Source organism: Triticum aestivum, chromosome 1A, assembly GCF_018294505.1.
Source record: "Triticum aestivum cultivar Chinese Spring chromosome 1A, IWGSC CS RefSeq v2.1, whole genome shotgun sequence".
Lineage (NCBI taxonomy): Eukaryota > Viridiplantae > Streptophyta > Magnoliopsida > Poales > Poaceae > Triticum > Triticum aestivum.
The window spans coordinates 111,602,546-111,629,394 of NC_057794.1; the positions used below are offsets into that span (position 1 = coordinate 111,602,546).

The 26,849-nt window shown below is 43.7% G+C and overlaps 2 long non-coding RNA genes and 1 pseudogene across 10 annotated transcripts; all 3 read right to left on the bottom strand.

Moving 5' to 3' along the window:
* Positions 1–7,776: 7,776 nt before the first annotated feature.
* On the bottom strand, positions 7,777–12,916 carry LOC123104986 (laccase-19-like; annotated as a pseudogene).
* A 5,038-nt stretch (positions 12,917–17,954) lies between these two features.
* LOC123039545 (uncharacterized) lies at positions 17,955–19,441 on the bottom strand. The gene is made up of 3 exons (XR_006417953.1): positions 18,599–19,441; positions 18,463–18,523; positions 17,955–18,041 (listed from the first exon to the last, which is right to left on the bottom strand). It is a non-coding gene; the product is annotated as an uncharacterized lncRNA (long non-coding RNA).
* A 1,019-nt stretch (positions 19,442–20,460) lies between these two features.
* Positions 20,461–23,940, bottom strand: LOC123039553 (uncharacterized). Of its 9 annotated transcripts, XR_006417961.1 has the most exons (9): positions 23,009–23,318; positions 22,755–22,880; positions 22,435–22,655; positions 22,293–22,357; positions 22,077–22,129; positions 21,781–21,956; positions 21,299–21,393; positions 20,941–21,200; positions 20,461–20,766 (listed from the first exon to the last, which is right to left on the bottom strand). It is a non-coding gene; the product is annotated as an uncharacterized lncRNA (long non-coding RNA). The 9 variants fall into 9 exon arrangements; XR_006417959.1 differs by adding an exon at positions 23,336–23,940 and having other exon boundaries at positions 20,941–21,956; positions 22,755–22,872; positions 23,009–23,143; XR_006417956.1 differs by adding an exon at positions 23,336–23,940 and having other exon boundaries at positions 20,941–21,956; positions 23,009–23,143.
* Between the last annotated feature and the right edge of the window lie 2,909 nt (positions 23,941–26,849).

The following is a 26,849-nucleotide window of genomic DNA, read 5'->3' on the forward strand; positions in this document are numbered from 1 at the left end:
CCGTTGCGACAGTTCATTGTTTCGAAGCACCACGTGATGATCGGGTGTGATAGATTCTAACGTTCACATACAACGGGTGTAAGACAGATTTACACATGCAAACACTTAGGTTGACTTGACGAGCCTAGCATGTACAGACATGGCCTCGGAACACAGAAGACCAAAAGGTCGAGCATGAGTCGTATAGAAGATACGATCAACATGAAGATGTTCACCGATGTTGGCTAGTCCGTCTCACGTGATGATCGGACACGGCCTAGTTAACTCGGATCATGTTATACTTAGATGACTGGAGGGATGTCTATCTAAGTGGGAGTTCATTGAATAATTTGATTTAGATGAACTTAATTATCATGAACTTAGTCTAAAATCTTTGAAACATGTCTTGTAGATCAAATGGCCAATGTTGTCCTCAACTTCAACGCGTTCCTAGAGAAAACCAAGTTGAAAGACGATGGCAGCAACTATACGGACTGGGTCCGAAACCTGAGGATCATCCTCATAGCTGCCAAGAAAGATTATGTCCTACAAGCACCGCTAGGTGACGCACCTGTTCTCCCTGCAGAACAAGACGTTATGAATGCTTGGCAGACACGTACCGATGATTACTCCCTCGTTCAGTGCGGCATGCTTTACAGCTTAGAACCGGGGCTCCAAAAGCGTTTTGAGAGACACGGAGCATATGAGATGTTCGAAGAGCTGAAAATGGTTTTTCAAGCTCATGCCCGGGTCGAGAGATATGAAGTCTCCGACAAATTCTTTAGCTGTAAGATGGAGGAAAACAGTTCTGTCAGTGAGCACATACTCACTATGTCTGGGTTACATAACCGCTTGACTCAGCTGGGAGTTAATCTCCCGGATGACGCGGTCATTGACAGAATCCTTCAGTCGCTTCCACCGAGCTACAAGAGCTTTGTGATGAACTTCAATATGCAGGGGATGGAAAAGACCATTCCTAAAGTATTTGCAATGCTGAAATCAGCAGAGGTAGAAGTCAAAAAGGAACATCAAGTGTTGATGGTGAATAAAACCACTAAGTTCAAGAAAGGCAAGGGTAAGAAAACCTTCAAGAAGGACGGCAAGGGAGTTGCCGCGCCCGGCAAACAAGCTGCCGGGAAGAAGCCAAAGAATGGACCCAAGCCCGAGACTGAGTGCTTTTATTGCAAGGGAAGTGGTCGCTGGAAGCGAAACTGCCCCAAATACTTAGCAGATAAGAAGGCCGGCAACACTAAAGGTATATGTGATATACATGTAATTGATGTGTACCTTACCAGTACTCGTAGTAGCTCCTGGGTATTTGATACCGGTGCGGTTGCTCACATTTGTAACTCAAAACAGGAGCTGCATAATAAGCGGAGACTGGCGAAGGACGAGGTGACGATGCGCGTCGGGAATGGTTCCAAGGTCGATGTGATCGCCGTCGGCACACTACCTCTACATTTACCTACGGGATTAGTTTTAAACCTCAATAATTGTTATTTAGTGCCAGCTTTGAGCATGAACATTGTATCAGGATCTCGTTTGATTCGAGATGGCTACTCATTTAAATCCGAGAATAATGGTTGTTCTATTTATATGAGAGATATGTTTTATGGTCATGCTCCGATGGTGAATGGTTTATTCTTAATGAATCTCGAGCGTAATGCTACACATATTCATAGTGTGAGTACCAAAAGATGTAAGGTTGATAATGATAGTCCCACATACTTGTGGCACTGCCGCCTTGGTCACATAGGTGTCAAACGCATGAAGAAGCTCCATGCAGATGGACTTTTAGAGTCTCTTGATTACGAATCATTTGACACGTGCGAACCATGCCTCATGGGTAAAATGACCAAGACTCCGTTCTCAGGAACAATGGAGCGAGCAACCAACTTATTGGAAATCATACATACTGATGTGTGCGGTCCAATGAGTGTTGAGGCTCGCGGTGGTTATCGTTATGTTCTCACCCTCACTGATGACTTGAGTAGATATGGGTATGTCTACTTGATGAAACACAAGTCTGAGACCTTTGAAAGGTTCAAGGAATTTCAGAGTGAGGTTGAGAATCAACGTGACAAGAAAATCAAGTTCCTGCGATCAGATCGTGGAGGAGAATACTTGAGTCACGAATTTGGCACACACTTAAGAAAATGTGGAATAGTTTCACAACTCATGCCGCCTGGAACACCTCAGCGTAATGGGGTGTCCGAACGTCGTAATCGCACTCTATTAGATATGGTGCGATCTATGATGTCTCTTACCGATTTACCGCTATCTTTTTGGGGCTATGCTTTAGAGACTGCCGCATTCACTTTAAATAGGGCTCCGTCAAAATCCGTTGAGACGACACCGTATGAATTATGGTTTGGGAAGAAACCTAAGCTGTCGTTTCTAAAAGTTTGGGGATGCGATGCTTATGTCAAGAAACTTCAACCTGAAAAGCTCGAACCCAAGTCAGAAAAATGCGTCTTCATAGGATACCCTAAAGAAACTATTGGGTATACCTTCTACCTCAGATCCGAAGGCAAGATCTTTGTTGCCAAGAATGGATCCTTTGTAGAGAAGGAGTTTCTCTCGAAAGAAATAAGTGGGAGAAAAGTAGAACTTGATGAAGTATTACCTCTTGAACCAGAAAATGGCGCAACTCAAGAAAATGTTCCTGAGGTGCCTGCACCGACTAGAGAGGAAGTTAATGATGATGATCATGAAACTTCATATCAAGTTGCTACTGAACTTCGTAGGTCCACAAGGACACGTTCCGCACCAGAGCGGTACGGCAACCCTGTCTTGGAAATCATGTTGTTAGACAATGGTGAACCTTCGAACTATGAAGAAGCGATGGCGGGCCCGAATTCCGACAAATGGCTGGAAGCCACGAAATCCGAGATAGGATCCATGTATGAAAACGAAGTATGGACTTTGACTGACTTGCCCGTTGAGCAGCGAGCCATAGAAAATAAATGGATCTTTAAGAAGAAGATAGACGCGGATGGTAATGTGACCATCTATAAAGCTCGGCTTGTCGCTAAGGGTTATCGACAAGTTCAAGGGGTTGACTACGATGAGACTTTCTCACCGGTAGCGAAGCTGAAGTCCGTCCGAATCATGTTAGCAATTGCCGCATTCTATGATTATGAGATATGGAAAATGGACGTCAAAACAGCATTCCTTAATGGTTTCCTTAAGGAAGAATTGTATATGATGCAGTTTGAAGGTTTTTGTCGATCCTAAGAATGCTGACAAGGTGTGCAAGCTCCAACGCTCGATTTATGGGCTGGTGCAAGCATCTCGGAGTTGGAACATTCGCTTTGATGAGATGATCAAAGCGTTTGGATTTATGCAGACTTATGGAGAAGCCTGCGTTTACAAGAAAGTGAGTGGGAGCTCTATACCATTTCTCATACTATATGTAGATGACATACTTTTGATGGGAAATGATATAGAGCTTTTGGACAGCATTAAGGCCTACTTGAATAAGAGTTTTTCAATGAAGGACCTTGGAGAAGCTGCTTATATATTAGGCATCAAGATCTACAGAGATAGATCAAGACGCCTCATAGGTATTTCGCAAAGCACATACCTTGATAAGATATTGAAGAAGTTCAATATGGATCAGTCTAAGAAAGGGTTCTTGCCTGTGTTGCAAGGTACAAAATTGAGCTCAGCTCAATGTCCGACCACGGCAGAAGATATAGAAGAGATGAGTGTCATCCCCTATGCCTCAGCCATAGGTTCCATTATGTATGCCATGCTGTGTACTAGACCTGATGTAAACCTTGCCGTAAGTTTGGTAGGTAGGTACCAAAGTAATCCCGGCAAGGAACACTGGACAACGGTCAAGAATATCCTGGAGTACCTGAAAAGGACTAAGGAAATGTTTCTCGTTTATGGAGGTGACGAGGTGACGAAGAGCTCGTTGTAAAGGGTTACATCGACGCTAGCTTCGACACAGATCTGGATGACTCTAAGTCACAAACCGGATACGTGTATATTTTGAATGGTGGGGCAGTAAGCTGGTGCAGTTGCAAGCAGAGCATCGTGGCGGGATCTACATGTGAAGCGGAGTACATGGCAGCCTCGGAGGCAGCGCATGAAGCAATTTGGGTGAAGGAGTTCATCACCGACCTAGGAGTCATACCCAATGCGCCGAGGCCGATCAAACTCTTCTGTGACAACACTGGAGCTATTGCACTTGCCAAGGAGCCCAGGTTTCACAAGAAGACAAGGCACATCAAGCGTCGCTTCAACTCCATTTGTGAAAATGTTCAAGATGGAGACATAGAAATTTGTAAAGTACATACAGATCTGAATGTCGCAGATCCGTTGACTAAACCTCTCCCTAGAGCAAAACATGATCAACACCAGAATTCCATGGGTGTTCGATTCATTACAATGTAACTAGATTATTGACTCTAGTGCAAGTGGGAGACTGTTGGAAATATGCCCTAGAGGCAATAATAAAAGGATTATCATTATATTTCCTTGTTCATGATAATTGTCTTTTATTCATGCTATAATTGTGTTATCCGGAAATCGTAATACATGTGTGAATACTTAGACACCAACATGTCCCTAGTAAGCCTCTAGTTGACTAGCTCGTTGATCAACAGATAGTCATGGTTTCCTGACTATGGACTTTGGATGTCATTGATAATGAGATCACATCATTAGGAGAATGATGTGATGGACAAGACCCAATCCTAAACATAGCACAAGATTGTATAGTTCGTTTGCTAGAGTTTTCCAATGTCAAGTATCTTTTCCTTAGACCATGAGATCATGTAACTCCCGGATACCGTAGGAGTGCTTTGGGTGTACCAAACGTCACAACGTAACTGGGTGACTATAAAGGTATACTACGGGTATCTCCGAAAGTGTCTGTTGGGTTGACACGGATCAAGACTGGGATTTGTCACTCCGTATGACGGAGAGGTATCTCTGGGCCCACTCGGTAATGCATCATCACAATGAGCTCAAAGTGACCAAGTGTCTGGTCACGGGATCATGCATTACGGTACGAGTAAAGTGACTTGCCGGTAATGAGATTGAACGAGGTATTGGGATACCGACGATCGAATCTCGGGCAAGTAACGTACCGATTGACAAAGGGAATTGTATATGGGGTTGCTTGAATCCTCGACATCGTGGTTCATCCGATGAGATCATCGAGGAGCATGTGGGAGCCAACATGGGTATCCAGATCCCGCTGTTGGTTATTGACTGGAGAGCCTTCTCGGTCATGTCTGCATGTCTCCCGAACCCGTAGGGTCTACACACTTAAGGTTCGGTGACGCTAGGGTTGTAAGGAAGACTTGTATGTGATTACCGAATGTTGTTCGGAGTCCCGGATGAGATCCCGGACGTCACGAGGAGTTCCGAAATGGTCCGGAGGTAAAGATTTATATATGGGAAGTTGTCATACGGTCGCCGAAAAGGTTCGGGGGCATATCGGTATTGTACCGGGGCCACCGGAGGGGTTCCGGGGGTCCACCGGGAGGGGCCACCTCTCTCGGAGGGCCTTATGGGCTGTATGGGGAAGGGATCCAGCCCAAAGTGGGCTGGGGCGCCACTTCCCCCTAGGGCCCATGCGCCTAGGGTGGGGGAAACCCTGAGGGGGGCGCCCCCCTTGCTTGGGGGGCAAGCCCCCTCCCCTTGGCCGCTGCCCCCCTAGGAGATTGCATCTCCTAGGGCCGGCGCCCCCCCCTAGGCCCCCCTATATATAGTGGGGGGAGGAAGGGCCTCGAGACCACGCCTTTGGTGCCTCCCTCTCCCTCTCCAACACCTCCTCCTCCTCCATAGAGCTTGGCGAAGCCCTGCCGGAGTACTGCAGCTCCACCACCACCACGCCGTCGTGCTGCTGCTGGAGCCATCTTCCTCAATCTCTCCTTCCCCCTTGCTGGATCAAGAAGGAGGAGACGTCACGCTGACCGTACGTGTGCTGAACGCGGAGGTGCCGTCCGTTCGGTGTTAGGATCTCCGGTGATTTGGATCACGTCGAGGACGACTTCCTCATCCCCATTCTTTGAACGCTTCCGCGCGTGATCTACAAAGGTATGTAGATGCAATCCGATCACTTGTTGCTAGATGAACTCATAGATGGATCTTGGTGAAACCGTAGGAAAATTTTTGTTTTCTGCAACGTTCCCCAACAGGTTCGTCCCACCAACCGGGACCAAAATGTCCAGACGAACAGGGACCAATGGCCCACGTGGCCCGGCCGGCCCCCTGGGCTCACGAACCGGGTCCAATGCCCCCATTGGTCCCGGTTCTGGACTGAACCGGGACTAATGGGCTGACCCGGCCTGGACCTTTGCCCCCTTTTCTACAAGTGGGTCGCGTCTATCAGATGCGCCTACTCAGATTGTTATAGGGAACATATCTTGTGAATCCGATGCCTACGTGTATCTCTGCATCCCTCTTTTCTCAGGCCCTCGATCTAAATCCTTTGCTTTAGCTTAATTTGCAGTAATTTTTCATTGACATGCCTATACCAACAATTTTACTTTCCAATAACAACTCTAGTCGTTCGACTGCATCTTGCGTGTAATTGACTATTTTTGGTACTCCTCTCTCCAATGGTGGTGTGGAACCCTAGCTCGAACCTCCGTTCCCCTCTACTCTCTGGTTAGCATGACGGCATCCACTGGCAAGCGCCTGCCCATGCAAGTGTTGATCGTCCCAATTAACATGATCTCAACGTTCACCGACGCATGCATAATGTCCTGATAGCAGTCTAAGGAGCTCTTATACGCTAGATCATCCGGTTGCTTGAATGAACAACCACGGGATCAGTAGCAATCAGCAACACTACAACATCACAAGTTTCACGAGGCACAACCAAAAAAAGTCCAGTCCTTGGTATATTAAAACATGTGTCATTGCCACGTGTGAAAGCTTGATCCTATAGATGCATTTGCAGTCATATGGAGCCAACTAATTACATGCAAATACATATGAACGTTGGATAGTTTGGCACACCGAAAGAGAATGTAGCCATACCTCTAGTTGTGAGTTTGATGAGTTTGCACCTTACGATTGATCCCAATCAATTTAGTGATCTGAATGTGGTTATCACGATTTTATTCTTTATGTTGTAGTGTTCGTCTTTTAGACCTGAATGTTATGATAATATGAAGCCTAAAGTAAGTCTGACATTTGAAGGATTTGAGACAGCGGAGAAGTTCTACAAGGCATATGCATCATCAGCAATAGTAAAAAACAATGATTCATAAGTCCATTACTTTTCACTTAACAAACTGAATTCTACTGGACCGACTTTTAGCTTGATGTAGTTCACACAATAATATTACAATTTGGAAATAAAATCAAAAAATGATCTATCTTTTACAGTAGAGATCTCTTTACAGTAAGAATCATCTGTCGATACAATGAAGAATCCACTTGCATCATTATTTGCTCTTATTTTGTACTGTACTAATTATCATAAAAGTTCATGACCCAACTTTCACAAGTACTCCCTCCAATGTTGGGGATATCGCTTATCGGGAACTTATCGGTCGACCCATGATAAGGAGTAAATCGGCAAGTTTATCGGCATATCTGCCAATTTATCGCCATATCGGCTGATTTATCGATCGATTTATCTTATCGGCCAGACAACGATAAGCGATAAATCGGCCGATTTATCAGAATATTGGAAGATATCTTGAGCAGTGACTCCCTCTGTAAACTAATATAAGAGCATTTAGATCACTATTTTAGTATTCTAAACGCTCTTATATTAGTTTACGGAGGGAGTACATCCTTAGTCCTTATCCAGATTAATTAGCTCTATGGCTGAGTTAAGCCATTAGAGTCACACCTCTTGAATTCTGGTGGCGGCGGGGGAAGGCTAGTCTCCGGCGTCAGCCCGTTCTCCACGATGAACGTCGTCGCCATGCCCATGATGATGTGCAACTCAAAATGGATCTGGAGGTACCACATTCCGGGGTTGTCGGTGACGAAATGCACAACAGCCTAGCCGGTCCTGGGCACCTGCACCGTGTTCCTCAGCTGTGGATTGTGATAGTTGAACTTCTTGGGGTCTGGTTTGGAGTCGTAGTTGCTGATCCCCATAGCGAGGACGAAGAAGTCGTAGCCATGGAGGTGCATGGGGTTTGAGTCGCTCTGTAGCAGCGCTGTGCTCTGGAAGATGATCTCCATCGAGGTGTTGTACCGGAATCTCCGTAGCTTGGCCGCCTTGAACGTCGGCTCCAGCGGCTCCTCCAGTGGGCTCGGCGGGATCAGGGCGCGGCCGGTGTAGTTGTACGGGTGCGGCGGATTGTCGGGGAGGTCCTCTGTGTACAGGCCACTTATCCGGCCGTCATAGTACCTCTCGAGGAGGGACGTGTTGGTCGGGTGGCGGAAGGATACATTGTTCATGGTGGCCACCACAATGGTCTCGTGACTCCGCCGGCGCTGGCACGTCTTCGTGCCGTTGCGGCAGATGGAGCCGAGGCCAGGCGTGAATTAGAGGCGCTCATCGACGTGCATGGGAACGCTGTGGCGGTCTGGCCGGGCAAGGCCAGTGAGGTTGTGGTGGAAGTAGTAGGATGGCATGGTGTTGTGCTGGCTGGGCATGAGCGGAGTAGGCACCAGCAACCCATTGTTGTTGTGGGAGGATCCGGCATAGCAGACAAGGTCGCGGGAGTCGAACCCAGGGATCTGCGGGTCAGGCTCTGGCGGCTGGTTCACGAGCGCAACCATATGCTAGTGCGCGGGCGGGCCTCGGCGGCCATGAGCACGTCGATGGCCTCCCCTGGCGCGACGGTCACCATGTCCGTCTTGTACGGCGTCAGGTAGTACCCGTCGGCTCCCACCACCGTGAACGTGTGCCCGGCGACCTTGAAGTAGTACTCTGAAAAAAGGGCCGTGTTCACGATCCGCAGCAGTATGTCTCCCCACGCACCACGTCAAGGACGAAGCTCTCCTCCGGCTTGCCGGAGCAGTTCGTGAGGTCGCCGAGCTTACCATCGATGGTCGTCGACAGCGGGTTGTCGGCGAAGTTATCGTTGTGCATCCTCTTAACGAGCTCGACGAGGTCGAGCTCCCACCACTCGCTGATAATGATGGGGACGTCTTTGGCGGGCGTCGAGAATGGGTACCTCCCGCCTTTGGGGCGGATGATGAAGGCGTCGGCGACTGTGGCACGAAGGCAGGTGACGTGGGCGTGCCACCACAACGTGCCAGCCTGGCCGGTGACATTGAAGCGGTACCAACCTGGCCGGTGACGTTGAAGCGGTACATGTGCTCGCCACCGGGAGGGATGGGGCACTCGGTGACGAAGCCGGCGCCATCAGACCAGCAGCTCCTGATCTGCCGGACGCCATGCCAGTGGATGGTGAGCCCGTGAGGGAGACGGTTCACAACATGGACAACAACCGTGTCGCCGTCGGTGACGTCGATTGTGGGGCACGGGAGCTGCCCGTTCACCACATAAATCTTGGTCGTGTTTGCACAGGTGTGTCTGGTTCATCTTGTGGACCTGAACGTCATTATAATCAAATAATTGATTGATCAATAGTGGTTCATCTCGTGCACCTGAACATCATTAATCAACTACTAACTGAGTGGTCATTAGTCAACTAATGAGATCTCATCTACCTCTACCCTATATATATCTTTATCTTTACCTACTAATAAAGCGGCTATTGCTTCTGGTCGTCCGTCATTAAAATTACCCTCCAAATTAGTAAAAATTACCCACCAATGCCACCCATAAGTGAAAAAACGATTCAAATATTCGGACCAAATATCGCCGCCCCGTTCATTGTTTTATAGACGTGCGACGAGTACATGTAATAGGATGAGGCGCACCAGGGTGGTTGGCCGATCGCTCCTCTATCGACCAGACCAAGGTTCGATCCCCCGTTTTGCAATTTTAATTTTTATCTTTCTTTTCTCACGCATGTGTGGGACTTCACTTCCCTGTTTTTTATTCATTTTACTTTTTTTTTCTCATTCTGTTTTCTTTCTTCTTTTCTCTTTAAATTAATTTGGGATTTGAATATTTTAAAAGTCGCGCTTTTTCAAAAAAAAAATCTTTGAGAAATCATAAAATATATGTGGATTCAAAAATATTTAGAAAATCATAAAAATTTTGCAGATTAAAAAAATGTTGGTGGTTTTGCAAAACTGTTCGCAAAATTATAAATAAATCATGATTTAGAAAAAATGGTCGGCAAATAAAATCATGTTCATGATTTTAAAAAAATGACCGTGTATTCAAAACATATTCGGGAATCTGAAAAAAATGTTCATGACATTTTAGAAAATGTTCACAAAAATAAAAATAAATATTTGTTCCATAATTTAAAAAAAAAATCATCGGTTCTAAAAATGTTTGTTGGGTCAAAAATTGTTAATGAATTCGAAACCGGTTCATACATTTAAATTCTTTTGTAAAGAAAACTAATCTTTATCATTTTTTTGAGAAAATCAAAAATTTCAAAAAAAAATTGTTTGTCTATTCGAAAAATTGTTCATTGATTCAAAAGTATTTTATGTCTAGGATTTGATTAGTTTTTCGAAAGTCTTTATATGTCTTGGCGTTGGGAGTATTTCGTGGTCAATGAGGTAGGTTTTTAAAGTTTTAAACGTTTCCTTGCGCAACAAAATGACACGTGTGGCATGCACCGGCGAACTCATAGCCTTGGGATTTACCGCGTCGAATGCATTGTGATCACGTGGACATCGCGGCCATCATCGGCTAGGGTAAAAAAATGGCAACATGATGAGCCACTATGTTAAAATAGAGTACGCTCATATATCAGGATATTGAGTCATACTTATTTGGTTAGCCATAATTTTTTGTCTCCCATTGCAACGCACGGGCATATTTGCTAGTATATATATAATAATATAAAGCAAATAGTGTTTTTGGTCGTCCGTCCAAATAATTGCCCCCGAATTAGCTATAAATTACCCGCTATGCCACCCGTAAGTTAAGAAAACGATTCGGCTTTTATATCCAAAGGCGCCGCCGTGAAAAGTGGCTTTATACCTCTGATGCCCTATGTACAACACAGGCGCACTACTAGCTTGGTTGCTACAGGCTGTTCCTTCCACCCTGCAAACCAGGATTCGAATCTTGCAATAGTCATTTTTTGCCTCCTTTTTCTTAGGCACCTCCTTCATGGACCGGCCTACCGGGTGTGACGCTCCTGTTTCTTTTTTTTCATTGTCTTTTCTTTTCTTTTCTCATTTCTGTTTCAGTTTTTTCTTCCTTAAATTAATTTGACAATTTCAAATTATGAAAAGTTTCCAGTTATAACAGAATTTTAGAGAAATTATATAATGTGAGTGAATTAAAAAAACTTTGGGAAATCATAAAATTTTCGCTGTTTCAGAAAATGTTGGTGATTTTACGAAACTGTTCGCAAATTATAAAAAATCACAATCTGGAAAAATATGCCAGGAAGTAAAATCATGTTCATGATTTTTAAAAAAATGATTGTGTATTCAAAACATATTTGTGAATCTGGAAAAAATGTCCATGAAATTTTAAAAAATATTCAAAAAAATCAAATGTCTTTTGCAAAATTTAAAATTCATCCCCTAATTTTAAAAAGTCATCAATTGAAAAAATGTTAGCTGAGTCAAAAAAATATTCATGAATTCAAAATCTATTCATGCATTTCAATAAATGTTTCTCTAAACAAAACAAATGTTCGTGATTTTTTTAAGATGTCCTAATTTATAAAAGATGTTTGTCGATTCGAAAAACTGTTCGCCGATTCAGAAGTATTTTATGTCTAGGATTTGATTACTTTTTGGAAAGTCTTTATATGTCTAGACATTGAGAGTAGTTCGTGGTCGATGAGATTTGTTTTAAAATATTTAAATATTTCCTTGCGCGAGACAATGGCATGTGTGTCGTGCAGGGATAAGCTCATTGCCTAGGGATTTACCACGTGCATTATGATCACGTGGATATTGTGTGGCAACATGGCGAGCCACCGTGTTAAAATAGACGACACTCATATGTCCGGATATTAAATCATACTTATTTGGCTAGCATGTCTTTTTAGTGTCTCCCGTTGCAAAGCACGGACCCCTAGGGGATTCACTACCAACATCATTAAAAATCTTTGATCTATTTCTTTTTTGTCATAAATTTGATGTCTCGTGTTATTTGCTCTCTTGCATCATTTATTCTTAATTATCAATCTGTAAAACTGATGACATATTTGTGTAATTTGCTTGGACTTGAATTATTTTATTTGGGGTCTATAAATTTTATGATATTTTTTTACCCGTTACAACGCACGGACACTTTTGCTAGTAACTAATCAAGAGGTTATAAAGGAATCGCAAAAAGAAAGCTATAGATAGGAGTAGCAAAGCTATACCGTATATACTCTATCCAACGTAGTAAGCCTAAGATTTTAGCGAGCCCAAAGCAAGATAACTGTCTTCACGACCTCCCAAAGTTAAACGAATCATTCTACAACTACGGACAATATATGCCAAAGTTAAACCTACCATGAAGTGATCAACAACATGTCATAATTAACCAGATAGATAGTGTTGAAATATATTGCCATCCCTCCATCACTTTAGACTTTTGGAGCAACTGGTCAGTACATGAATTCAATATGGTATCCGAGCCAAGAGGTCTTTAGTTCAGTTCGGACTTTTGAATGAGTTGGCTGGAGCATGAATACGTCAACACTTCTCTTCACGTATGGCTTCCTCAGGCCTAAAAGTGAACCGAAAGCTCCGATACCATGTATAAATGCATGCTCTAGCCAATACAGCCAAAAGACTGATCTTATGGAAAAGACTAGGCAGCACATTATACGTCAACAAATAGATATATTATACTCACGACAAAGGTGTGCTCCACGATAGACGCCTCGCCGCCGGACGCCGCCAGAGCCGCAAGGACAACGGCGCAGAAGATGGTGGCCGCCACGGAGAGCTTCTCCATGCTTGGTTGCTCTGCAAGCTCAGTGCTCTTCATCACTAGTTGGCTACCCAACTCGCTGCTCAGTGGAAGGATGATTTTGCAAAGCCTGAGCAATAGCCTATTTATACACTCGACGGCCAAGGCGTCGGCATCCAACGGCCGTTTGAAACCGCTGATCAGGCTAATCAAACCAAGCGATCGACATGAAACGCCATTGATAGCATCCATCACGCAAGCCCAGTAGATCACTATGTTATACTTTTTCGTACCCCGCAACCTCGTGGCATGCATGCAATATAGTGGCAAATTTAATAAATTTGACTTGTGGACGAAATCAAATCATAGAATAAATTGCCCGTGAAATTATTTCACACGGCTGACCTTTTTGTGTGACGCCTGACACGAAGGCGCCACACTACACTGTGCAACGCCTCACAGATAGGTGCTACACGCTTGGCCAGCGTTGCATCCCGGACTGTCTAAAAATTGTTTAAGTCATTGTGTAGAGCCTAAGAGTTAGGCGCTGCACTGTATAGTGTGGCGTCTAGCTCTCAGGCGCGGCACTAGTGATTGCACTACAAAATGAAGCAATCACTAGTGCAATGTCTAGAAGCTAGGCGCTACACTGTATAGTGTGGCGCCTAGCTCTCAGGCGCTGCACACTGACTTAGTAATTTTCGGATCACACGGGTGCGATGCTGATAGCATCCATCACGCAAGCCCAGTAGATCACTATGCTATACTTTTTCGTACCCCGCAATCTTGTGGCATGCATGCAATATAGTGGCAAATTTAACAAATTTGACTTGTGGATGAATTCAAATCACAGAATAAACTGCCCGTGAAACTATTTCACACGGCTGACCTTTTTGTGTGACGCCCGACACGAAGGCGCCACACTACATTGTGCAACGCCTCACAGATAGGTGCTACACGCCTGGCCAGCGTTGCACCCCAGACTATCTAAAAATTGCTAAGTCATTGTGCAGAGCCTAAGAGTTAGGCGCTGCACTGTATAGTATGGCGTCTAGCTCTCAGGCGCGGCACTAGTGATTGCACTACAAAATGAAGCAACCACTAGTGCAATGCCTAGAAGCTAGGCGCTACACTGTATAGTGTGGCGCCTAGCTCTCAGGCGCTGCACACTGACTTAGTAATTTTCAGATCACACGGGTGCGACGCTGGCCAGGCGTGTAGCGTCTATCTGTGAGGCGTTGCACAGTGTAGTGTGACGCCTTCGTGTCGGGCATCATACAAAAAGATCAACCGCGTGAAATAGTTTCATGGGCAGTTTATTATGTGATTTGATTTTGTTCATAGATCAAATTTGTTAATTTTGCCCAATATAGTAGAAGTACAATGCATGGCTATTGCTATAAGCTAGCTAGACTGGCTCGTGGCTAGAGCCTAGAGATGAGGCTTCAAAGGAAGACAGTGATGTGAAGGGGGATTATAATGAGTGCGGCGTTTCGGTGCCCGGGTGCATCTGCACCCGTTCAAAAAAAAAATTGTAAAAAATTCAGAAAAATTCAAAAAAATCCGAAAAAATTTGAGGTGGTGGACAATTTGATGCGTGAGGTGCGCCCCAATTTTCAAAACATTAGGACTTATGTGCAGCTTTCAGCAAAAAAGACAAATCAGACCAAAACAGTATATGAACAGTACACATTTTTACAGACCTCCGATTTATCTTTTTTGCTGAGAGCTGCACATAAGTCCAAATGTTTTGAAAATTGGGGCGCACCTCACGCATCAAATTGTCCACCACCCCAATTTTTTTTGGAATTTTTTTAGTATTTATTTTGATTTTTTTGGTGAGCGCAGGTGCAGATGAGCTCGGGCTCAGATTTGGATTTTCGGATTACAATTAGCATCTTTGGCACGTACACTACTTTCCGTTGCGCCGGTAAGAGGCCACCTAGCCTTTCGCCTTGAGGGTAAATTAGTTTAGCAGTACTTGATAATCCAGAGACAATGACAAAGTCAATCGTGGCTATGAATTAAGCGACGAGATTTCCTCTAGCCGGCGTAAAAAAGTGCAGTGCGCACTGAGTTAACGCGGGATCAAAAGAGGGATGGAAGGAGAGTATTGTTTTTCAGTAACCTAATTAGGCGTTCATGAATGGGCATCAGCACGCAAATCGGTTGGCACTGTAGTACTTACTCCCTTAATGACCTAATAAAAGCTTTTAGATAGGTAGTACTCCCTCTGGACAGGAGAGAAGGAGCGGTGGCCTTCTTGAACCAGAGCAGCAGCGACCTACTATGCATTACTCTTTCTCACTGCCGGCGGCGCCCATGAACATGCAGACTTTGTGGTCGTCGCTGCGGGGTGCAGCCTCAGTGATGTCCTTTTCATCATCATCGGTCTCGCCGAACACCGCCTTGTTGTCGCACTCCTTGCCGATGGCCGCCACCCCAGCCATCCGCTGCTGGTACCGTCAGCGAGCGAGGCGGATCTCATAGTCTGGCCGTGATGCTTTATTGGGCAACAGATACTGCACGGCGATGGATGTTCCACGCTGCTGCAGGCAAGGCCTAGTATTTTAATGACTCAGATACGTAGATCTCTCATTACCTCAGTAGCCTTGACTTATGACTAGAAGTGTGGCATAGCATGTAAAGAAAAAGGGTATGTCTAGGGCACATCTAGATGTGTTCTAGTTATTCACATCAAAGTGAGTGAATTAAGCATAGAGAGAAAGGGAAAAAAGAAAAAGAAAATATCATACACGGATCTTAACATAAGATCAATGACATAGGATTTATATGTACAATAGTTATAGCACATCTAGATGTGCTTTAGCAAAACTGAAAGAAAAAAATGAAAATGATAAAATTTTCACGGATCTCCACATAAGATATTATAAATATAGTATCAACTTAGACTTGCTTAAGTCTTAATCGACTGAGATTTAGCAATTATGTGCCTGTATGACTAGAGGCTAATGCGAGCTTCATCGCGCCCATTCTTCACATGTGGGATTAAGCATGATGATTGTATACATGTGAGACTAATTCCTTTTTTCCTACCAGATTATTGCAGTCAGTTGTTTTGTTTTATATTACTAGTAAACTTGCACATGCAATGCGCGTCTCCGCCCAAAGAAAATCCTTGCTCATAGAACCCTTCTAAGCCATCTATATTCTATTGTCTATGTCACATTTGATAAACTATGATGAACTGAATTATGCAAGCTCAGTTAGTCACGTCAAATTTAAAAATATGTAATGTGCCTTTTACTACGTCACATTGGATAATCTATGATGAACTGAATTATGCAAGCTCAGTTAGTCACATCAAATTTAAAAAATATGTAATGTGCCTTTTACAAATACTTCCTCCGTAAAGAAATATAAAAGCCTTTTACAGAGGGAGTATAAAGAAGACATGTTAGAACAAAAAAAAAATGGCACTTTGTGTTGGCTTTGAATTCACACAAGATTAATTCAAAGCAAAGAAGACATGTTGAAACAAAAGGGATAAGAGCATCTTCAAAAGTCATAGTGATGTATCAGCATCAACAATGATCTGACAACTTGTAACACAAGATACATCTAGAATGATAATATAAAAGTCAGCATGTGCTTATCTCGGAAGCAATAGACAATGACAGTAAAAAATGAATTGATCTCTGTCTGGAGAACAACATGCCATGTATATTGGCTATTGTAGAAGTTAGAAGAGTTAGCTCGAGACAACTTTGCTAAATTCAGCAATATATTTGTGTATCTTAGGGCAATCTCCATTGCACCTCACCGTTGTCAGCAAGTGGAACCACTATGTAGCAATTGTGTTTAGCTAATTAGCCATAAAAAATAAGAACACATGCAAATCTACTCTTACATGCAAATGTTGCACAAACCATGTGGACTGAATTGATAATAAAATGCGCTTTTACCAGTTTGGCATTTTGTACCTGTTAATCGTGTACATGCAATGCACGTCCTGACTAATAAAGCTAAAATGAAAAGTCTTAAAAGCACAAAGGTAAGAGCATAAAATGCTTCCACCCAGTGGAAGTAAATTCATACATGACATGCTACGTCTAAGCTATATATGAAACAAGATCAAGAATCAAAAGGAATATGTTAGATTTGTAAGAACCTGTCCTCTTTTAATTATAATTTAGAAATATTCGGTTCAAGTGATTACCTTGGTTGAACAACTGCTACTGCTATGCACTCTTGCTTCTCTTGAGTCTTGAGTCTTGACATAGGTACTATTCATCTTACAAACAAGAAATAACCTTATAAGGATGTAGCCATTAGGATCAAAAGCTTGCAGATGAAACTTCATAGACATTCTAAAAAAATCTATAGATAACATATGCTGCAACAAAAATTGACTAATCTAAGGACCAATGTTGGCATACAACATGGGCGCAGCTCTCCGTCTAAAACCATTATTAAGAGAACAAGAAAAGAACATTTGCAACATTAACATATGAGCAATTAAAAAGAACATTTCTATGTTAAGGTGCATGCCATATTTCTCATGCACTATTTTTATTCAGAATTCCTACCCGTTGTTATTAATATGTTATTATTCTGAATTCCTACTTAGTGTTATTAATTTAGTAAAGATAACATGCATTGATGTTTATTTTTCATTAGTAAGTAAAGGCAGGGAAGAAAGTCATGTGCTCACTCTGCAGATATAAAAAACTAATGCAATAAGACACTCTTCATCATTTAGAATTCCTTCCATTTACTTATACAAGGGCACTATGAAAATACATTGCAGGGATGGGTCAAAAGTTTCTTGCCTGGTGAGGCGAAACAACTCTTTCATCAGTCACGTACAATGTTCCCTTTTCATCAGTTAGATAATATCATCATGAAGCAACAGAGATCCAAACTAAAAGGGAAACAATTCTTGCCTTATTAATTCCGTCTTGCTCCTCCTCTCTGACATACTCAGATCGAATATCCTCCCCTCCCACTACAAGGAATTATCAATCCGACATGATATAAGGTGCAGTTCATAGAAGGTGCTGAACTGTAATTGTGAAAGAGAAAGAGTAGTTCAGAGAAAGAAAGAGAAATAACTAATGTACCAATAGGTTGCATTGATTCATCACTGACCAAATGTGTGGATCTGTTGGTGACCGTGCTCCATACATTTGCATCAACGTCTATACTTCTGTATGAAGATTCTTTGGTGAGGTTTTATTCAGAGATTAAATCTTATTGTACTATATAGTTAGTGATTGTATCTTGTGGTCAGAGATATGAGTGAATGCTATAAATCTTAGATATTATGTACATGAAGTGCATGCTTCTAGGCTCAATATCTAGAATGGACATCTAAGAATTATGGAAAATGGACATGTGAGAACAAGTTTCATATTATCTAAGATTTAGTTGCTAATCCAAGTATGGATAGCTCAAGTTATTATAAAGGCATATGCAACAGGGAGAAAGCCTGTGCGCGGTAATGTACAATGTATATATATATTCTATGGTTCTATCTGCATATTCTTGCACTGAAAATAAATAATGGGATTAACATATAATTTTAAACATGCAGCATCATTTATTTAAATAGAAGGACCAATTGGTACCTTTTTTGGCTCTTCATGAAGAAGCAAGCACACATTTGTAATCACATAGGTCATTGTTTTCCTGCAGGTGAGACACACAACATGTAGATGTCGCCCATTAATGACATCGGAACTGACAATGCAGAAGCGTGAGTACCTTGATGGAGGTGATGTGAGTTCCTTGGACTGGTCGGCGCGGTGATGGGTTCCTCGCCGGAACCGGATCGAGAGGAAGAATAGTGGTGTCGGCAGCACCAGCAGCAGTCGAGGAGGGTGGGGTGTCTTGATGACTGGAGACCATGTGACTGGTGGAGGCGAGCGTGAGGATTTGTAGCAGCGGTTCTCCGCTAGCGTCCTCATCATCGAATCGCGTGGGGGCAGAATAGGACCGGGGCGGCGGGGCGGAGGCCAGGGCAAGCTGAGCCGCTCGAGCGGTGGGCGGCTCCGGCTCCCGCAGCGAAGGGCGCGAGGGCAGCGACCTAGCTAAAATTCCACTCACACACAATCACCACAGTTCAGAGCCGCAACACTATAATCTAGCTGAAATTCGTCGACCAAAAACTAATTACAGGTGCTCTGTATGTTTTCAGCTTCAGCGGGATACCAAATGTACTTTGCCATACTATGTAGCTATCCTTTGCTAAACCATTCAGATAGCTAACTGTCACCAAAGAACAGAAGCAACACCAAAAATTGCGAGCCGAGACATCGGGTATAACATTCTGAAATAGAGTTCAGAAAACTGCAAGTTGAGCCAATATGGAGTCTCAAGGGACTAAACATTCAGTATTTGAGAAACTGCAACCTGAGTGTATCGCAGGCACTCACATGGTAGATTGAGTTCATTCTGAATTTCAGTTATACACAGGTCACCATGGCACATTATCTCTGATCTTAATATGTGGACAAATTGACTGCCTGCAACTGAACTCAAAGATCACCCCATGGCACATTATTTCTGATCTTAATATGTAGAGAAATCAACTCTGTACAGCTGAACTCAAAGATCAACCCCCCCCCCCCCCCCCCCCCGGGTTTGGACCACCAACTCTGACTGAAGAACAGAAACAATACCAACATATGCTAATCTCCAAAAAAAGAAGTGAGCCAAAAAATGGGATGGAACATTCTAAGGCAGAGTTTAGAAAACTGCAAGTGAGGCTTTCCTACAACGTTAGTATCGCACGCACTCGCACATGCCAACTTGAGTTATTCTGAACTTTTCTTCGTTATTCACAAATCACCATGGCTCAAAGGCACTAACAAAACAATGTTATGTTCTAACAAGGATGCGTCCAACAAAAGACAAAGGGCGCGGCGGCGACTCCCGCGGCAGGTGACGGGCGGCGGCTCCAGCTCTCCCGCGGCGCGCGACGGACGGCGGCTCCGGCTCTCCTGTGGCAAAGGGCCGTGACCTGCGGCGGCTCCGGCTCTTCCATGGCGAAGGGCAGCGGCTCCAGCGGCTAACGGCTGCAGGAGGAGGAGGGGGCGAGACTGCGAGAGGTCATGCGGGCGGGGCGATAGATCGTGCGAACAATTTTTTTTAACGGCGGGGCGGGACGGGGGTGGGTTAGGGATCGATTAGTAGGTTATAGTAAGTGTGCACGTGCAACGCACGTCTATTATCACCAGATGCATAGAAAAATAGCCTAATGTCCCTTCATCATTCATTTTGCAAAGTGTGTTAAAGATACTTCAAAAGTAAAATGTCCTTTAGTTGACCAAATTACTCCATATCACATATTTCCTCAGCTGCAACGCCAATCCTACTGAATAAAACAATGCTAAGCAATTATACTAACTTCAACTACCAACTTCTCATATCCTCATTTTTTATTACCTACAGCTCCTATCCTATTCTTTTACTGGGAACCCGTTGTCGATCATTCTACAAGATGATAAAACTTTAGGAAAAAATTACTACAAGCACATTTTAATTTTCTTGAGAAACTATACTTCACAAAACATTTTCTTCGAAAAGTGTGGAGAACTTCTAGGAAATTGCAGGCAAATGCACAGTGCATAATTATTAGCTTGCACATAAAAATGATACAGAGTTAACAAATAACTTTCCTATCCAAATATCATGCCAGTCATATCAAACAAAAGTTGAATGGATCAACTAATGAAACGATAATGTTACATTGTTATTCACCTTTGCTAGTGTTATTATGTCAACCAAATATAGTTTTCCACCTGTTGACGTTATCCTCAGCTTTCTATTACACGGCTGATAGCCCTTCAATCATTTGCTCCTCCCCTGTTGCTCTAATATTAAAGCTCCTATACTCGCTTCTCATATGCTTTCTTCAAGTCATTACGAACCTGCATGAGTTGTCATATACTCTCCATAGTCAATTTGAACATCCTAATCAAATGAGACATGGTCAATTTGCATTTCAGATTTGTAGTAATTAGCGTAATAGTACAGACTATTCAACGGAGTTAATTGAAACCAATTAATTAATTTAAGATGGTGACTGCAGTGAATAAACATACGCATGTTGTCATTGCCGACCTCCCTGGCGATGTCGCGATGCCGGTCAGCTTGTGTTGTACTCCCAGCGCACCTCTTCCAGCGGTCAACGGTGATGTACCCGCTGTCATCCTCGTCAAAGTAGGCGAAGGCAGACAGCAGGCAATGCTTGTTAATGTGCACTGTTGACCCGATGAACTCATCGTAAGCAATGCTTCTGCTACTCCATCTTTCCTTGCCCTCTGATAATCAGCCATGCTTGACGTGAAAATGCAAGTTGGCCCTATAGAACATAAAACAAGAGTTCACAGAAGCTGCAAAAATTTCTAGGGGTAGCTCAATATGACTTTGTTCAGAATGTTTCATGTAGGATTGTTGTACATTCCATGTTTTTTTTCTCCATGTACTGGCCAAAAGGGAACTTATGGACACTACGCACATCCTGATGGAGCTTGCATTGGTCAATAGATGCTACACTTGAACATCCAAAATAAACAGAGTAAGCATTAGTATCAGGGATTGTGCTTGTCATATATTTAAAATCCGAAAATATCATCAAAGTATATAACATACTCCATGTATAATCAAACTGAGTTTGGCAACGTAGGAGTGGATTAACACCACAGAATCAGATATGACCAAAAAAGCTAGCAGTTAGCAGGACTACAGTTCATACTATGCGTGTATATGAAAGTCGGGATAAGGAACACGTTTAAGTAGACATAAGTAGTCCTAACTGAATGTAGAAGTTTCTGTGATGGGGTACTGTTAATCCCGTCATGAATTACAACCATCCAAGCATATTGCTATGATAATAAGTAAATCAATTACGACACTCTAATGTAAGAAGATTGGTAACTCACATTGGGCTTGACCGACTCCTGCCGAAGCCGGCGCAATGCCTGCAGCTGGATGGCGTTGGCCACATGGAGAACGGCCGTCTCAAATGTCCCGAAGCTCCCGATGATCTTCTTGCTGGGCTCCAGGCTAAGGCACGCCTCCATGTTGATACTATCAGTGACCCGTTCTTGGTGGCGACCTCGTCACCAAAAAAAAAATCACAGTCAATAGAAGAATCAACCAAAAAATAAATAAATACCAAAATAAATAATCACAGTCAATAGAAGAATCAACCAAAAAATAATGAGCATTGAACAACCTTTCCCTAGTTATTTGGTAGTCGTTGTTGTTCAATCAGTAACTGAGGTGGAGCTGCAGAAAACAGTTGCCTGATCAGTTATACATCTTTTTTAGGTTACAAACATCAGATAATGAAATATCACAAAGCCAATAGTCCTTATCTAACTTACAGACACAATTATACATCTTCTTTAGGTTACAAACAGAAGAGACAAGTATTAGTACTGCTTAGTACCTCCGTTCCAAAATAGATTAATTCCTGGAAAGGTTGAGGTCGAACTTCTCTAACTTATTGGTGCTCTGTAAACCATCATATTAGGTTTTCAACTTTTTCAAAGAGACAGATCATGATAAAAAAATTGAAAGATGAATAATACCTGGATCGCCTCCTCAAAATCATGCCCCCACAAGTTTTCAGTTGAAAGTAAGAAAAACATGAATCACTTCAGTTGCGTTAATCACGCATATGAGAATGTCTAAACCCGAACACATCAGTATTCACACGTATGAAGAGAGGTGAAAGCGCGAAACAGGAATTAAACCTAAATCTTGGAATTTCTCTTAATGGCCTGCCTATTCCATACCTGACATCCAAAACCTACAGCAAAGCAATTCAACAAACATCACGATGTTGTATGCTCCATTATCAAGTTATATAGCTGCAGCAAGAGCATCTTAAAAAGGAAAATCATTCTACCATGGGTTATTCGATCTTCATAAGAAAAACGACCTTCATCCCAGGCTTCAACTCAAGCTATAGGGCCAGAAAGTGCTCGTACCGTTTGGTACTTCTGCTTCAAGGTTCACCATTCCACCTAAAATGCTAAGACACATGGGGAATCACAATTAGCAATGTTCTATGACATATTCTCATATATTTTTTTCTTTTGAAATATAACTTTCTTGAAGAATGAAAGACCAATTATTTGTTCTTTTGATAAGAGTCCTCACCTATGAGCAAAGTGGAAGGATTCAGTCCAGCCACACTCATAGAAGCTAGTAGCAAGATCATAGTATTTGTGAACCAGGTTTTGAAGAAACGATTTGGTCAACATATTTTAGAACTCTGCAAGCTCTAGCTGAAATCTGCACTACCATTATTAGTCTAGAAAATGCTAGTGGGCAAAGATAACAAGATAATTTCTGAATTCCATACTAATGCGGAGGGGACAACATCAAAAGATTCACTTATTTTTCTATCTTGCATACTCGTGCCAGCAAATTCATTCATGCAGTCCAATTCAAGCATTGCTGGGGAAGGGGAGGGGGGATCAATACCTGCAAAGCTCGACGCTGTTGCCGTCATCGCTTGATCTCCGCGCACCATCGCAGATCGAAATTTTCAGCCGTCGCACACACAGGGATGGGCGGGCGACGCCGTGGCCCGGTGAAGCGGCCGCGGGCGTCGGTGAAGCAGTCTGCGCGGATGGCGGCAGGCGGCCGCTAGGAGGCTATTGGGCGGGGCAGCGCCGCAACCCGGTGAAGCGACCGCTGGGTCTTGGCGGCCGGGGCAAAGGAGAGGGGCGGCGCGAGGAGGAGCTGAAGGAAGGTGCGCCCGCGTAGGGATGGAGGATGGGCGGGCGGCTGCTCACGATCGCGGCGGCCCCGGCTCTCCCGCGGCGACCTGCGGTGGCTCCTCCGGCGCGCGACGGGCGGTGGCTCCGGCTCTCCCGCGGCGAAGGGCGCGACAAGCGACAACCTGCGGCGGCTCCCGCAGTGCGCGACGGGCGGCGGCTCCGGCTGTCCCGCGGCGAAGGGCGCGATGGGCGGCAAACCGCGGGCGGCGAACGGCGCCGGAGAAGGCGGGGGCGAGAGGTCCTGCGGACGGGGGAGAGATCGTGCTCACGGTTTTCTTCTCTCTTTTTTTAACGGCGGGGCGGGTTAGCGATCGATTAGGGGCGGATTAGCGATGGGCGTGGTGGGTAGTGTTAAACATTAAGGACCATTAGATCTTGCTAATGAATGGGTGTGATTATTTGAATCTGCTTTTTTCTTTTTTTATAGAGGTAGTAGATGATTTTCGTTAACAGATATTTTAGGTAACGGCATGGTGGGCGAGAGGTCCTGCGGACTGGGAAGAGATCGTGCTCACGGTTTTCTTCTCTTTTTTTTAACGGCGGGGCGGGTTAGCGATCGATTAGGGGCGGGTTAGCGATGGGCGTGGTGGGTAGTGTTAAACACGGAATGATTAAGAACCATTAGATCTTGCTGATGAATGGGTGTGATTGTTTGGATCTGCCTCTCTCTTTTTATATAGAGGTAGTAGATGATTTTCGTTAACAGATATTTTAGATAATGGCATGGTGGGCGAGAGGTCCTGCGGACTGGGGAAAGATCGTGCTCACGGTTTTCTTCTCTTTTTTTAACGGCGTGGCGGGTTAGCGATCGATTAGGGGCGGGTTAGCGATGGGCGTGGTGGGTAGTGTTAAACACGGAATGATTAAGGACCATTAAATCTTGCTAATGAATGGGTGTGATTGTTTGGATCTGTCTCTTTCTTTTTTTATAGAGGTAGTAGTTGATTTTCGTTAACAGATATTTTAGGTAATGGCATGGTGGGCGAGAGGTCCTGCGGACTGGGGAAAGATCATGCTCATGGTTTTCTTCTTCTTTTTTAACGGCATGGCGGGTTAGCGATCGATTAGGGGCGGGTTAGCGATGGGCGTGGTGGGTAGTGTTAAACACGAAATGATTAAGGACCATTAGATCTTGCTAATGAATGGGTGTGATTGTTTGGATCTGCCTCTCTCTTTTTTTATAGGGGTAGTAGATGATTTTCGTTAACAGATATTTTAGGCAATGGCATGGTGGGTAGTTAAAGCGTAAAACGCGTTTAGTATGCTCGAGGGATGTAAACCATCAGATTGCAGGTTTTGATAGATAGGATGATCTGGTTCTTCGCTCTCTCTTTCTTTTATAGTGGTAATAGATTTGTGTTGGCTTGAGTTCTAATTATATATGGTGTTGAGCTGCCTATTAGAGATTGTACTTGTTCTGAGTGTATAATTGACATGTTCAATGCGTGATTGTGGTGTGCATACATGTTTTGGACGGGTGTTAGCCGGTTGTAGTTGTGTGAGTCGCGTGGGAGCTCCTTTACCATGTTAAAACCATGGAATTGCCGCTATAACGTTCACATGAAGCGGCTCATGAAGCTCTCCCTTGCTCAGCTTGGCTCCTTGCTCCACTCGCTCGCTTAGTGTTTTTTCTTGTTCGGTCCACTGCTAGCTCAGAAGAAACCGATTATTATTTTTGTTCACTAGTCTTGAAAAAAAATCTTGAATTCTAAAAAATATTTTGAATTAGAAAAACCACAAATTTTAGAAAAATGTTTGCAAATTTAAAAAATATTTGTGGACTTCAAACAATGTTTTTTGAATTTGAAAAAGGTGCACAAATTTAAAAATGTTGATGAAATTTTTAAATAGTTGTGAATTTATTAATTACTCCCTCCGTCTCATAATATAATAGCGTTTGTAACACTACACTAGTGTCAAAACCACTCTTATATTATGAGACCGAGGGAGTATTAATGAATTTTAAAAATGTTCAATGTTCTTAATATTCTTTATAATTTAAATTGGGATAAAAGAAAATGTATCAAATAGTAAAATAAGAAATGAACCAAAATATTTTACTAAAACCGATAAAGAAAACATAGAGGACAAAGAAAAAGGAAATTTCCTCTTGCATTGTACCAGGCCTTATGGCCCCTCTATGCTTACTCAGCACACCAATTGTCTATGGACGCTGAGGATCGTCACTAATAGTCCACACCCATCAGTGATGAAATCAATTTTGTAAAGTATTCCGTAACAGTGAAACTTGCTTCTTGTCGGCTAAGTCGTTGGTAAGCCATTTTCGAGCTTTCTTGGCCTGATCTTCATGTCAACACTGCGCTCTGGCATTGATATGTCACGGTCAAACCTTGGTGGGAAGGCGTTAGTTGAAAGATCTGAAAGGAAAGGAACGTGCGCGGCTTTAGTGCCAAGGCGACGCTGGCGGCGGTGATCATGCGCTACATTAAGGACGAAGCAGCATACCTGGCGCTAAGCACCTGTGTAATATAATGTCATGAGAGTAGCTTGATGTCTTTGTTCTGCCATTGCAATTACTGTCTCTCAAACTCTTCTTCTTAATCAATGAAATGGCAAATCTTTTGCCTCATTCCAAAATCTAATAATTGTCGGGATTTGGAGAGGGCCCGATGCCAGCGTGGAGCTAGCACCCTGCCAGGGTGCCAGGTCACATGACTGTCACGACTTGCCCCAAGGTCGACTGAACAATGTCTCAGAATGTTGGGAAAGGTAGCATGCAATTTAAAAAATATCCTATGCTAACGCAAGATCCATCTAGGAGATGCATAGCAACGAGAGGGGGGGAGTGTGTTCACGTACCCTCGTAGACCGAAAGCGAAAGCGTTTGACAACGCGGTTGATGTAGTCGAACTTCTTCTCGTTCCGACCGGTCAAGCACCAAACATACGTCACCTCCGAGTTCTGCACACGTTCAGCTCGATGACGTCCCTCGAACTCTTGATCCAGCAAAGTGTCGAGGGAGAGTTCCGTCAGCACGACGGCGTGGTGATGGTGATGGTGTAGTGGTCCGCGCAGGGCTTCGCCTAAGCACTATGTGAATATGACCGGAGGCGTAAACTGTGGAGGGGGGCGCCGCATACGGCTAACAATTATTGTTGTGCGTTCTAGCGGTGCCCCTCATATATATAGGTTGGAGGGGAGGATAGGCAGCCAAGGGGGCGCCTCCCAATTCGGCCCCCTCCTTACCATATCCA